The 14,957-nt window shown below is 46.9% G+C and overlaps 1 protein-coding gene across 1 annotated transcript in view; it reads right to left on the bottom strand.

Annotated features, from left to right (window-relative positions):
- ETS2 (ETS proto-oncogene 2, transcription factor) overlaps positions 1–8,170 on the bottom strand; it is a 29,590-nt gene extending 21,420 nt beyond the window's left edge. Inside the window, exon 1 of the mRNA XM_083171699.1 lies at positions 8,068–8,170. The gene's annotated coding sequence lies outside the window, so the exon portion shown is untranslated. The remainder of the gene's footprint in view (positions 1–8,067) is intronic.
- Between the last annotated feature and the right edge of the window lie 6,787 nt (positions 8,171–14,957).

The raw sequence follows: 14,957 nt of genomic DNA on the forward strand, positions 1-14,957 counted from the left end.
AGCCAATCAGCTCCTACCTGCCATGTTACAGGCTGTGATTAAAAAATAACAGGCAGGAGCTGATTGGCTGGATGTTTATCACTCTCCATTTTATCACTTTTTAAGCTTAGTACATCTGGCCTCATGTCTATACCTGACAGTTAATAGGTCTACCCTAAAAGGATGACAGGGTCAAAAGGTTCACATGGTAAAGTTCGACAGGGTCAAAATGTCGACCGGGTCAAAATGTCGACCTGAAAAAGGTAGAGACGTGAAAATGTCGACATGAGTTTTCACATTTTTGTCAATGTTGACAACTGTTGACATGGATCCCCAATTAGTGTGACATGTATCCCTGCATAAGAACCAGATGCGGTGGGGTAGTAAAAGAATAAAATTTTGCAGGCAAACCCATCAACCAATCAGTGGCATGCCATCAGTGGTCTTCCCCGACACGAGGACCACCAAGTCTGGGGGGCACAGTGTTTCATGCTTGGCCCTGGCATGGGCAGGTGTATATTATTTTGGAGATGACTTGGGTAATTTATTTGCTACTTGTCTAGATGACGTCTGTCACCGGACACGGCTGACGTAAGTTATGTTTGTCTATATAGTCAATGTACAGTATTGTGGCAGGTGGCAGGTGGAAACTGCACAATGATTGCCTTATATAAGGTGTTTGTATGATATCAAAGGTTCATTGAGTGGCAGCTCTGAGCTTAAATGAGCTGATTGTAATGTGGTTATCTGGACTGCAATGTTCTAGAACACTTGGGGAAAACACTTGCAGGTCCATTAATTATTATGGTGAAAGATCATATCTAGGTATTAGTTATGGTCAGTCTTTTGCAAAATCTAAAGTGTGTTTGGCTGGTTTCTCAAAACTCTACCTTGTTATTATTTGCACAGTTGAAGTATGAAGTTGAGAACTGTCACATCTGTGGTTATTACTTTAGATATAATCTGTAAATTGCTTAGTGCATACTACCATAATTCACTAAAAGCCTGTCCCACATTCCAAGATGTATAGATAATATATTTAGGTGGGTTGTTATCCAACTGCACTGTATTGCATGTTATTGCAGTGTTTATTGTGATTGAGCAACTAAAGTCAGGGTAGTAATATAGGGATGGTCCTTCCCACGTGCCTCCTGCCGGCGGCTGTGTAAGCTGAATCCTGTATCTGTAATACCCCTTTTACACCAAAATCCCTGGTTGGACCCTGGTCTTTGAACACAGTTTCCAGGGTTGGACCCAGCTTCATGCCCCACACAGCACAGTGACCCAGGTTGGACCCAGGCCTGCACCATTTACACTGAACCTGGGTCAGCCCTGCTTTTCCCTATGGTCACTCTATCGACCTCGGAATCCCGACCGCAGGTGAGCGAGTGCAGAGGAGACACTTGCCCGTTCCGGGCTTGTGGCTATGGAGATCATGGACCTCCATGAAGGGGATTATCTCCTGTCAGTCCCGACTGTTGGGCATTTTGCAGTTGGGATTCCGATGTCGGTATACTGACAGTCAGAATCCCAACTGTCGGAATGTCATCAGGACAAATAAAGTGAAAACTCAGGGCGACCTTTTGGCTGTTGACCATTGTTGACCTAATGCTTGTGTCGACCTTAGTCTTGTCGACTTATTTCAGGTGTCAACCTTCAGTGGTTGACCCAATGTATGTCCACCTAAATTGGGTAGACTCAATGACTCATACCCATATGGATATCAGTGCCCATTCAGCATACTGTGCAATGGATTTCTAATGTTAAGCTGGACATACATCTACAGATCGATTGTCAGATTGGGCTGGTTGGAACAAAATCCTGGTAGTGTCTGAATGACAGTTTTTGGCAGTGTTCCAGCATTTCAAAGCAAATGGTCAACTGTCATTTACTCTCATCCATTACCAGGTTTTTGTTCCAACCAGCCCAATATGACAATGTACAGTATCTGTAGGGGAAACGGTCATCTGTCAGACCACACTTAGGTCGACAGTCATTAGGTCGACCCTGGAAGGTCGACTGGCCCCAAGGTCGACAGGGTTAAAGGTCGACATGGGTCAAGGTCGACATGACTTAAGGTCGACATGGGCCAAGGTCGACATGTGTTTATGTCGACCGTCATTAGGTCGACATGAGTTTTTCATTGTTTTTTGAGCCGACATGTGCCGACAGGCGGTATTTCATGCCCTACCATCCACTAGAGCTGGGGTAGCCAACCCTAGTCCTCGAGAGCTACCAACAGTGCATGTTTTGCAGGTCTCCTCATTAGCTAATTAGCTCCATCTGTGTATCTTTTAAAATGTGTCAGTGATTAATGAGTGCAGCTGTGCAGCAGCTAGGTTGTCTGGAAAATGTGAACTGTTGGTAACTCTCGAGGGCTAGGGTTGGCTACCACTGCACTAGAGTGTGGTGGGAAAATAAAATAGTGTGCCCGAAGCATCGCGAGCGAAGCATGGGGCTGCGGTTCAACTCCAACTGTGTCCATGTCGACTGTGTCGACATTCGGGTCAAAAAACAGTGAAAAACTCATGTCGACCTAATGACTGTCGACCTAAACCCATGTTGACCTTAAGTCATGTCGACCTTGACCCATGTCGAGCTTTAACCCTGTCGACCTAGGGGTCAGTCGACCTTCCGGGGTCGACCTAATGACTGTAGACCTAAGTCTGGTCTAACAGATGTACCGATTCCATCTGTAGATGTATGGCCAGCTTTAGTCTCATAATAGGTGGAAATTGTTAAGACAACCGTGCTCAGAGAACACAATAAGGGCTGATTCAGACCGGTTCATTACTGGCCAAATTTGTCCCCGTCCCCGATGTTTGGGGTTTGCAAATGGCAATATTTCTGAATATGCGCAAACCCCAGGAGCGAACGGCTTTGACAAGTTCTGAACTCGTTGGGCCTCCATAGTGGGAGGGAAGGGGGTGGGCAGGGTGCTGGAGCAGGGGAACGCCTAGCATTTTATGGGCGTCCCCATAAAAATGCTGTGTGTTCCCCTGCACACGTAGGTGTGGTGATGTCTGCTTGGGGCAGATGGCTAACATCCCATGACTGCAGCACCTGCCACATAAAATTCGGAGTACATCGAGCGCTAGAAAAGTCAGTCCAGGCTGACTTTTCTTAGCGAAGGCAGGTGAAATCATTCTCCCCCTGGCACCGGTTACCTGTCATCTGGTATTTGCCATCTACCTGCGGAAGCCAGGGTAGGCAAAGGATGGCTCTGTTCCTCCTGTATGCTGCTGAGCATGCAGCAGGAGCTATAAGAAGATGGCTGCCCCCATACAGACTACACAAAGATGGCAGCCGCCCACCAATTAGAAGCCAGGGTTTCCTTCTCCAGGAAAAAGGGGTGGGGCTTAACGGAGGAGTTTGAGGAAAAGATTTGCAGGAAAAAGGTCCAGAGAACCTACTTAATGCCTACTCCACCTTTTTAATTAACCAGGTTAGTGCCTTGGAGGAGGGGAGAGAGTTTCTATCTATCTATCTATCTATATATCCATCCATCTATCCTGTGGCGTAACTAGATACATGTGGGCCCCATAGCAAAAGTTTGTAAGGGCCCCTATTTATCACCTAAAGCTGAAAAATGTATACAGCACATGATACTTTAACAGGCAAAGTGGGCCCCTCTCAGCTCTGGGCCCCATAGCAGCTGCACCCCCTGCACCTATGGTAGTTACGCCTTTGCATCTATCCATCTATCTATCTATCTATCTACAGTATCTATCATCACCATACCTCCCAACTTTCTGAAGTTTGGAATAGGGACACTCGCCCCGAAAAGGGGGCGTGGCATATGCAAATGAGGGTGTGGCCGCGGGAGGGACGCGGGAACGTCCCCAAATATCGGGACGTTCCCGCGTTTAGCGGGACAGTTGGGAAGTATGATCATCACTCTGATCTATCTATCTATCTATCTATCTATCTATCTATCATCACTCTGATCTATCTATCTATCTATCATCACTCTGATCTATCTATCTATCTATCTATCTATCTATCACTCCTACCTATCTATCACAAAGATTTCTGTTGCTGGCCCTGGCCGCATGGGAGGGGTGTGTGTTAGCATCCCCTCGCATGTTAGAGAGGATTCATGCAGGAGGGGAGGGCAGGCATTTGGCGGGCCCGGCGTTTACCTGTCGGCTAGGCTGAAAACGTACGAATCCCAGCGAACATGTATGAATCAGGCCCAATGTTTGTACGGCTGTACCTTGTAATGACGAAGGTAAAGGCTGAGGGGGGCTTTCTATTTTAGGAAAGTAATTCTGAAATAAAACAGGTGTGACTTTCAGCACACGAGCTGCCAGCGCTCAGCATATCATTATACATCAAGGCAAACTATAAATACTCCGAATGTAAATATTGAGAATCACCTTACTAACGGTGAGGAATTATTTTCTTTGCAGTATGCGTCAGTATCGCTCACAAAGTATCCACCATCTGTTACTATTATACAGTATGCATTTATTCTCTGTATAAGATATAGGGGCATATTTATTACATTATAACAGGATTGAGACCAGATAACTGTAACTTATCGCCCCTATTTGTGGAAATAAGAAAATACAATTCGCTCAAATGTAATTAAATTCCCCCGCAGGGACAGATGCGTGTAAAGGAACGCGTCTCGTTGTGTGTAAGTAGTGAAGCGGGGGCGGAGCTAGCTGCAGTGCATTGTAGCTGGCCAGCCAGGTAACGGATTGTGGAAATTATTTTGTGGCATAACATGAATAAGGGGAACTACTGTGTGTCATTATGTGCATAAGGGGCACTGCTGTGTGGAGTATAGTGAAAGAGAGGCACTACTTGCCTAACCATGCCTGACCATCCACTACGGCGGGGTGGGAGAATGAAAGAGTGTGCCGAGCTACAGAATATTAGTATGAAAATATTCACTTCTAAGCGGAGAATATTGTCCCTTTTAAGGACCGTTTTCGGTGCAGTTCCCCCTTCTGTGCTTATATAACGTCTGCATGTCCCCTGTGCTAACACAGTTCCTGTTCTCTGCTACCTGATTAGGAAAGCCTCAAGATTACATATTGTTTAGTCATTTTCAGAGGCCATTGTGTAAAAGCCTTGTTCACATTTGAGAAGTACATGTGAATCATCGTAGGGTCAGAGGGACCTTCGAGATGGTACAGTCACAACCTGAGGAAATAGTCATTTTGTATCTCACACAAATGTACGTCATTGGACAATTGCCTAGTTTTCACAAATATCACATGTTGTAGGTTACAGCGATGCGCAAACATGTTTCTTTTTGTTATTATTATGATGGACGTTTGTGATTTTCAGTAATAGATTAAATTATGGTCATCCAATTGCTGGTAGCTGTAATCTTATATTTTAGTGATATCATTAGATTTCTAACAACGTTTTTTAAAAAAAAAAAAGCAAACACTGATTTCAAACAAAAAGGAATTAATTGTAAACAAAAAACAGACAAAAAGTAACAAAATCAATGTGGAATCCCGGAATCCCGCAAGGTACTAGCCGGAGCTGCTCCGGTGACCCCGATGGGCACATGCACAACCTGAAGTGGCAGTGTACTCAGTACACACTGGTCCAATCCTTGGCAGATCAGACTGTTTATACAATCCTGCGAGCTGACCGAGAACGGGACAGGGTCAGGGCGGTCAAGCCCTGACCTAAACATTGAATACCCCCCTATATCTGAGTATGGTAAAGGGGGATTTATTAATGATAACGTGGTAGGGGAAGAATTTATTAAAAACAATGGTGAAGGGGAGGTGGTTGAGAATACTGTTTATAATGTGAATAATGTTTCCTGTATTAAAAAATAAAATAAGAAAAATAGCGTGGTCTCCCCAAAAATTGGGACCCCTCAGCCTGATCCGGTATGGAAATTAGAGGGAAAAAACCAGGCTGAACCAGCCAGGAGAATAATGCCATAGTAGGGGGACACTGAGGGGTACATTTACTAAGATGGGGTTCTATTGAAGATGGGATGTTACCCATAGCAACCAATCAGATTCTATGTCCTATTTATTTAGCACCTTCTAGAAGATAATAGATAGAATCTGGTTGCTATGGCAATTATTATCTTCTAGAAGGTGCTAAATAAGAAGTAGAATCCGATTGTTTGCTATGGAAAACACCCCATCATCAATTTAACTCCCATTTTAGTAAATTTACCCCTGAATGTGGGTTATTTACAATCAACCTAAGGGGCATAGCAGGAGTCTGCCACCTCCCCCTTCTTCTTTGAACTTCAGCTTTCGGACCGCGTCCCTTGAGCTTTCCTATTGGCCACTGCCTCCCCAGGTCTTGTGTCGTCGCCTTTGATCTTCACCTGGGGGGTGGCCGTCTGCAAGCACCTTGTGCAAGGCCTTCATCTCTTCCACGACTTCTGGTGTCTTCATCTGGTGGGTGGTGGCCTGTAAGCTCTTTTGCAGGTCACCGGGCCTACCTCCGGTGGTGTCTTCTTTCTTCAGGAGCTATTCCTGCTCCCACGTCGGACTGAAACCTGCCGGCAGTATTAGAAGGCTTAAGGAGGCGGGACTGCCTTGAATTTTAAAAATGAGAAATGTATTCAGGCTGCCAATCTCTCCACCAATGGCTGGTGGTGACTGGAATTTCCAGGATCCAAGCCCATCCCATGCCTGCATCATCGTGCCACCATGACTACATTGTCCCGCTGCCAGTAGATGGTTTAAACTAGTCCCTGTAGCATCAGCGGTTGGTGCTGGTTCTCTTCAGATTCCACAATGCCAACGGGATGACAGTACCCAGGGATGCCAGGACTGGAGAACACGTGCCTGCTCTGGTCTGGTTTTATACATATATGGGATTAATATTGCCCTGAAGCGGATACCAGGTACAATATAGGTACAACCGGACCGTTTGGGGAATGGGTCATGGCAGCTGCGTGACATCCCACTCAGCCGCTCAACCTAAAAAATGGCGGTGGCGGCCCTGCTCTTGCCTTCACAGGCAAATGCTGCTGAATTAGGCCCATTGGCCGATGCTTGGTGATTATTGCACCTTCCTAATGTTCCCTGCTACGTTTGACCTCATTCTCCAGTGGGTGTAATGTGTCAAATCATTTACAGACGGTTAATCTCTGAAATTTGTCCAAATGAATTTTTTCATGTTTATTCATCAGCTTTATCACTCTCCAAGGCTTAGTAAATAGTCCCCTACGTTTTTTATTAGTAAGTTTGAGAGGGTTCAGTATGATTTACCGACAACTGAAATACTGACAATCACTTGGCCGACACTGGTACTCCGGCACGGTGCAAAATGGGCAAAAATCCGACAGGTACATAATACTGACAGTTGAAAGGCCGAACGTGTTAAAATGCCGACACAGATCTAATGTGGACATGGACACTGTATTAGCCGGCAGCATGGCCCGGAGCAGGGAGCTGGGCGTTCAACTGGGCTGGTTGATGCCTGCCGGGGGTGGGCACCTGAGGTCACATGACATCAGTGCCCCGCCCCCTCTTCAGCAGGCAGTTTAGACTGACTTATTTCCTTGTGTGGTATTTTCATGTTAACAGATGTGATTATATTTAGCGTTCGCATTTTCTTGTGTATTACAGAAAGTATTATGAGTTTGAAAAAACTCAGGAGCCCGAGGTGTGCTCCCCACCACCAGTGCTGTGCCTAAACACGTGCAAAGGAGGCCGTGCGATCGAATGGGTCCGTCTCCTAGGAGACAGGGCCCCATTTTTCCCCTAACCCCTCTCAACCATAAGGCCGAAGAGGGGAAAATAGGGAACGGTGGGTCCTCTTCGCCGAAGCTTAGAGAGACCCTCATTCCTCAACCCCCGAAAGGGTTAGGACAGTGGGTCCTCCGCACCCCATGGTTTGGAGAGACCCGCAGTGGACTTCCCTCCGCCTTGCGGCTCGGGGTCGTCCTCGGGGGGACCGAAGCTCTCCCCAAAAGGCGAGAGCTTCGGCACATTGGGGAAATGTAAGGCCCAAAAGGGTCGACCACACTACCCAAAAAAAAAAAAGAAAAAAAATTCTGTGTATTACAGAAAGTATTATATTTCTATGTATAAGGTGTGTCAGGAATGTGATAGAGAAGTCTGATACAGCAACTGGAATACATACATGGTCTCCGCCTGGCTACACCTTTATAAGGTTGTGTGTTCTCTGTGACATTGGCTTACACACGAGTTACCAGCTTCAAGTAGTTCTTTCCAGTAAACATCAAGTCGCTGCGAGTCCTGTTCAAACACATGAAAATATTTCAATCCCTTGAGGCGCTGTTACCTGAGCAACTCATTTACTTCAGCCATGCTGCTAACTTATGGTGATTCCATGCAAATATTTCTGTAGCTATGGTTTACCTGTTCATGTAAATTACGCATTTTTATTTATTAACCTTTTTTTTTTTTTTTTATCCTGTAGAACTGGTGACCCTGTAAAAAAAAAAAAGCTGCAAAATGCAATTTTCAGATGTTTGACCACATTCCCCATATGGGTATGGATCATTGGATAGACATGAACTAGGTCGACATACAGGAAGGTCGACATACAGGAAGGTCGAAATGACTGGTTGACATGGGTTAGGTCGACAGGGTCATTACATCGTCGACACAATCATGGGTAAACATGGGGAAGTACGGCATGGTTTTTTTTACATGCTTCGGGCACGGTCGGCATTCTATTTTATCCTCCCACCATGCCCTAGTGGATGGTAGGGCATGAAATACCGCCTGCCGGTACATGTCGGAAAACCCCATATTGACCTTCAGTCATGTCAACCTTCCTGCCTGTCGCCCTAGTGTTGTCGACCTAATGCTTGTAGACCTAGTGACCGTACCCCCCCCCCCCCCCATTTGCACCAATCTTGGAACAGCAAAATCATCCTTGGCTTGGACGTGATAGGCAATGTAAACAACACTGCCTAATAGAAGACTATCAGATTGAGAGCGGGATGTATTAAAATACATCGCCGCCCATCGCGGCCCCCCCGCCGCGATGCCGCCGCATATGTACTAACATATGCGGCTGGCATCGCAATGCGGTGACGGAGGCCCCCCGCGATACCTAGAATGTGGTGTGCGGGGGGTCTCCGTCACCTCTCTGCCCCCTTCTGCATCCCTCACGCCGGGGACAGCTATGCAAGCTGTCCCCGGCGCCTCTTCCGGTACTTGTGTATTTTGGCGGCGCCCATCGCATCGCATACCATAACACATACGATGGTATGCGATGCGACGCGATATCGTACGATAGTGCACGATGGCATACAATTTTGAAATTGTATGCCATTGTACATGGCATACGATGCCATACGATGCGATGCGATGCGATTAAACATTGTATAAGCACCCTAATGGGTGCTTATACAATGTTAAGCACCCAAATGGGTGCTTACAATGTTAAATGCACCCCCACGCCACCCCCCACTATAAACGTGAACCCGAAGCGTGGCGAGCGCAGCGAGCCCGCGAGGGGCGGCGGTACGCGTCCTACGACCTTTTCATACCCCCACTATCCACGTCGGCGTGGAGTTGAGAATAGAATAGTGTGGCGAGCGCAGCGAGCCACCGAGCCCGAAGCGTGGCGAGCGCAGCGAGCCCCGCGAGGGGACGCGGATACCTTCACAGGTAAATGCGTCCCCTCGCGGGCTTCACAGGTGTCCGCGTCGCCACGGACACCTGTGAAGCCCGCGAGGGGACGCGTATAACTGTGAAGGTATCCGCGTCCCCTCGCGGGGCTCGCTGCGCTCGCCACGCTTCGGGCTCGGTGGCTCGCTGCGCTCGCCACACTATTCTATTCTCAACTCCACGCCGACGTGGATAGTGGGGGTATGAAAAGGTCGTAGGACGCGTACCGCCGCCCCTCGCGGGCTCGCTGCGCTCGCCACGCTTCGGGTTCACGTTTATAGTGGGGGGTGGCGTGGGGGTGCATTTAACATTGTAAGCACCCATTTGGGTGCTCAAAAGCACCCTTTAGGGTGCTTATACGATTTTTGGTCGTATATGGGGGTCAAAATCGCGTCGCATCGCATGCCATCGGGTGCATGGCATGCGATGCGATCTGTTCGTCGAACGACGGACATCGGGGGCGCCGCCAAAATACACAAGTACCCCTCTTCCTCCCCCCTGCAGCCGGAAGGACGTCCGGCTGCGTCACTAGGGGGAGGAAGGTGTTACCTTCCGGGTCCAGGAGGACCTGGACCAGGTAAGAGAGGGAGAGGGAGGGGGAGAGGGGGGTCGGCGGGTTTTTCGGCGAGGCGTCGGGCGGCGAAAAGAAGCCCATAGGCTTCTATAGGGTATCGCCACCCAAAGGTGGTGATACCCTACACTGCGGTGACTGTGCGGTCGGGTAATAGTAAATAGGAAAATGCGGTAAAACGGGGGTTTTACCGCATTTTCCCTTTAGTACATCTCGCCCTATCTGAGGTTCTAATTAAGTCATCTGAGCGCATGCAGGGATATCGTCAGGGAGGGTTGGGGGTGTAGAGGGAGAGAGATGGTTATGGTACAGGATCAGGATGCGTTCTTTAGACCACCGGCATATTGTATGTATCCCATCAGAGGCAGAACTCTGGGAGACAATGGAGTCATCTGCCGCCGGGCTCCTGCTCCAAAGAGGGCACCTCTCCTCCACTGTGAGTTTGAATCAGTTAATTGCGCTTCTGTGGCTGTCTCCTCCTCCTAGCAGGACCATAGATGTCACACACTCTTTATTCTAAACAGAATAACCATAACATACATACATACATATATAAGATGGTGTGTGTGTGTTGGGGAGGGGGGCACCAATATTTATCTTGCCTCCGGGCAACTGGGACGAACTTCCGCCACTGTATCCCATATATATACTGAGCTATAACTTCACTATTATGTTACCGGCCAGGTGACACCACAGCTAGAGGCTTTGATACAGGTCTCGTTGACACAAGCTTTGACAGTCAGGTGACTTGTAGATGATGTCACCATTCCATACCTCCCAACTGTCACGATTTTAGAGGGACAGTCCCGATTTTCGGGTCCTGTCCCGCTGTCCCACCCGCTGCAGGCATTGTCCCGCTGCGGGGGGGTGACAGTTGGGAGACCCCCAATCTAGTAGAATAGACGCTGTGCGCGAGTGTCCCTATTTCATACGGACAGAAGTTGGGAGGTATGCCATTCTGACTTACTATACTTGGAATGTTCTATAGGAATTTGCAAACGTATAGTAATTGCATGGAGTGTTGGGAGTTGATAGTATATTTTATCACTTTTATTGGCATTCATTTTAAATAGAGAATTGATCACACAAATCTAGATTGTCTTAGAACCAATTTAGATGTATATTACATTCTCCAAGTCCATGGTCAGGTTGATCTTACACCAAGTCCCTCTGCACCGCCCGTCTATTCACAGAAATGTCGCTTATTTCTCTAATATTTCCTGGCTATGGGCCAGATGTATCAAGCTTCAAATAGTGATAAAGTGGACAGCGATAAACAATCAGCCAATCAGCTCCTACCTGCCATGTCACAGGCTGGGTTTGAAAAATGACAGGTGGGAGCTGATTGGCTGGCTGTTTATCACTCTCTGCATAATCACTTTTTGAAACTTGATACATCTGGCCCTAAGTCATTTATAATAGTGGCAGGTGCCTATGAAAATTGTAATACAATTGGCCTGTGCTTCAGACGTGTGTGTGTCTGTGTGTCTGTCTGTGTCCTGTGTGTGATTCATGTCACCTCACCTACTTTGTTCTGGACTGAAGTTCATTTTATTTACTGTATGCAAATGACCATAATTCTCTAGATAAGATCTTTATTCGTGTACATAGAACACTCACTGGCAGAGTAAATAGTCTGTCAGTGAGAACGCGCCTTTTCCTTATCAATGAGGTTATAACCCAGGTAACACTCCCTAGTGATTCAGCCTGCCACGTTATCACAGATGCGTTCGATAAACAGAAGGTAAAGTACATTGTGTGTAGGACACACGTCTGTCTATGTATTCCATATCACCCGTTCGCGGCGGGAAATGCAGTGATTGGCTACGGTGTTCCCCTCACACCATAATATTTGTGCTGCATTGTGTGTTCTAACAAAGGGCAATGAAAGGATCTGTATTACCCTCCATTGTCGTCACACCTCAGCTGACAGCTGATTGGTTACAGTATGAAACAGTTACTTTATTATTGGTCAGTAATATCACAGCCAGAAATGTTCTGCTGTGGCCACGTATTTCATACCGTGGAAGAGACCTTTTTTTAGGTAAAGGAGGGCATACAATTACCTGCGGTAAATTATCGTGTGTAATTGCCCGGACCAGGGTTATTCAATTAGCCCTGATAAGCCGCCAGGGGACCAACCAAAGGCATACTTGCCTACTTTTGAAAACTAGTTTCAGGGATATTATAGTTTGTAGTAGAATTTTACACAGTGCCCCACTGAGGGGGCGTGTCATGCTCCACCCAAAGGGCGTGTCTAATTCCATATATGGAGAGATTGTGAAAAGAGATTGTGAACGTGGCACCTAGAAGCGTGGGGTGTGTACTGTTACATCTGAGAGGAATCTTTTAAAATGACTTATATCCAAATGTATAAGTACTAAGGTGTGTGTAGTCTAAATAACAGTCTGTCATTAAATTGAAAAAACACACTTTATTTGTAAATTGGAAATCAAGGTACAGATCTTCAGGTACCCCTTTTACTGTTGTGTGTTGGTAGTGGTTTTCGGAGGAGCTGTGGATGGTGCATGTAGGTATGCCAGGTGAGCTAGTGCACCCACCGATAGCTGCTGTGCGTGTGTGAAGACACAGCGCCCAGCACCTCGGTCCTCTGGTGACTGCGTGTTCCAAGGACCCGGCACGGACCACAGGACCACCAACCAGGACAGACCACCAATCTGACTCCTTGGGAGTTTGTACACACATCGGCAACTGTTGTACATTTAAACAATCTATTCATTTGTGCTGCAACATTTCTTGCAGTCTAAGTTTATGCTTAAGTTTGATATTTACCTTTTATTTTAAATCCTGCATGTTTATGTATACTTTTACCTTGATTTCCAATTTACAAGTAAAGTGTGTTTTTTCAATTTAATGACAGACTGTTATTTAGACTACACACACCTTAGAACTTAGGCAGAGCGCAGCACTAAAAAACCTGAATACTTTTGTACAACCAAAGGACTAGTCATCCTTAAGTGCAGCTGCTAGCCGAACACGATTCGGTGCGCTGATAACAAACCCATTTTTTTCTATATCCAAATGTAGATGAGCCCCAAAGCAGTCAGTAAGAGCTACTATACTTGGTAAAGTGCTGGGAAATTGTACTGAGGATTCAATGTAAATGTATCTGTCTATCATTCCTTTGTTCCCCAAAAAAATGTAACAGTGTAATGTGGGCTAGGTGAAATGAGGGAGATTGCTAGACTAATGAGGGAGAGAGGGAGATTGCCGTTATTTCAGGGAGTCTCCTGCAGAATGCAGGAGGGGAGGTAACTATGATGTAACAGTGTAATGTGGATTAGGTGACATGAGGGAGATTGCTGGACTAATGAGGGAGAGAGGGAGATTACTGCTATTTCAGGGAGTCTCCTGCAGAATGCAGGAGGGGAGGTAACTATGATGTAACAGTGTAATGTGGGCTAGGTGACATGAGGGAGATTGCTGGACTAATGAGGGAGAGAGGGAGATTACTGCTATTTCAGGGAGTCTCCTGCAGAATGCAGGAGGTTAGGTAACTATGATGTAACAGTGTAATGTGGGCCAGGTGACATGATGGAGATTGCTAGACTAATGAGGGAGAGAGGGAGATTGCTGCTATGTCAGGGAGTCTCCTGCAGAATGCAGGAGGTTAGGTAACTATGATGTAACAGTGTAATGTGGGCTGGGTGACATGGGGGAGATTGTCAGACTAATGAGGGAGAGGGAGATTGCTGCTATTTCAGGGAGTCTCCTGCAGAATGCAGGAGGGGAGGTAACTATGATGTAACAGTGTAATGTGGATTAGGTGACATGAGGGAGATTGCTGGACTAATGAGGGAGAGAGGGAGATTACTGCTATTTCAGGGAGTCTCCTGCAGAATGCAGGAGGGGAGGTAACTATGATTTAACAGTGTAATGTGGGCTAGGTGACATGAGGGAGATTGCTGGACTAATGAGGGAGAGAGGGAGATTACTGCTATGTCAGGGAGTCTCCTGCAGAATGCAGGAGGTTAGGTAACTATGATGTAACAGTGTAATGTGGGCTGGGTGACATGGGGGAGATTGTCAGACTAATGAGGGATAGAGGGAGATTGCTGCTATTTCAGGGAGTCTCCTGCAGAATGCAGGTGGGGAGGTAACTATGATGTAACAGTGTAATGTGGGCTAGGTGACATGAGGGAGATTGCTGGACTAATGAGGGAGAGAGGGAGATTACTGCTATTTCAGGGAGTCTCCTGCAGAATGCAGGAGGTTAGGTAACTATGATGTAACAGTGTAATGTGGGCCAGGTGACATGATGGAGATTGCTAGACTAATGAGGGAGAGAGGGAGATTGCTGCTATGTCAGGGAGTCTCCTGCAGAATGCAGGAGGTTAGGTAACTATGATGTAACAGTGTAATGTGGGCTGGGTGACATGGGGGAGATTGTCAGACTAATGAGGGAGAGGGAGATTGCTGCTATTTCAGGGAGTCTCCTGCAGAATGCAGGAGGGGAGGTAACTATGATGTAACAGTGTAATGTGGATTAGGTGACATGAGGGAGATTGCTGGACTAATGAGGGAGAGAGGGAGATTACTGCTATTTCAGGGAGTCTCCTGCAGAATGCAGGAGGGGAGGTAACTATGATTTAACAGTGTAATGTGGGCTAGGTGACATGAGGGAGATTGCTGGACTAATGAGGGAGAGAGGGAGATTACTGCTATGTCAGGGAGTCTCCTGCAGAATGCAGGAGGTTAGGTAACTATGATGTAACAGTGTAATGTGGGCTGGGTGACATGGGGGAGATTGTCAGACTAATGAGGGATAGAGGGAGATTGCTGCTATTTCAGGGAGT

The sequence above is a fragment of the Crinia signifera genome, chromosome 2 (assembly GCF_055691185.1).
Source record: "Crinia signifera chromosome 2, ASM5569118v1, whole genome shotgun sequence".
NCBI classification, from domain to species: domain Eukaryota; kingdom Metazoa; phylum Chordata; class Amphibia; order Anura; family Myobatrachidae; genus Crinia; species Crinia signifera.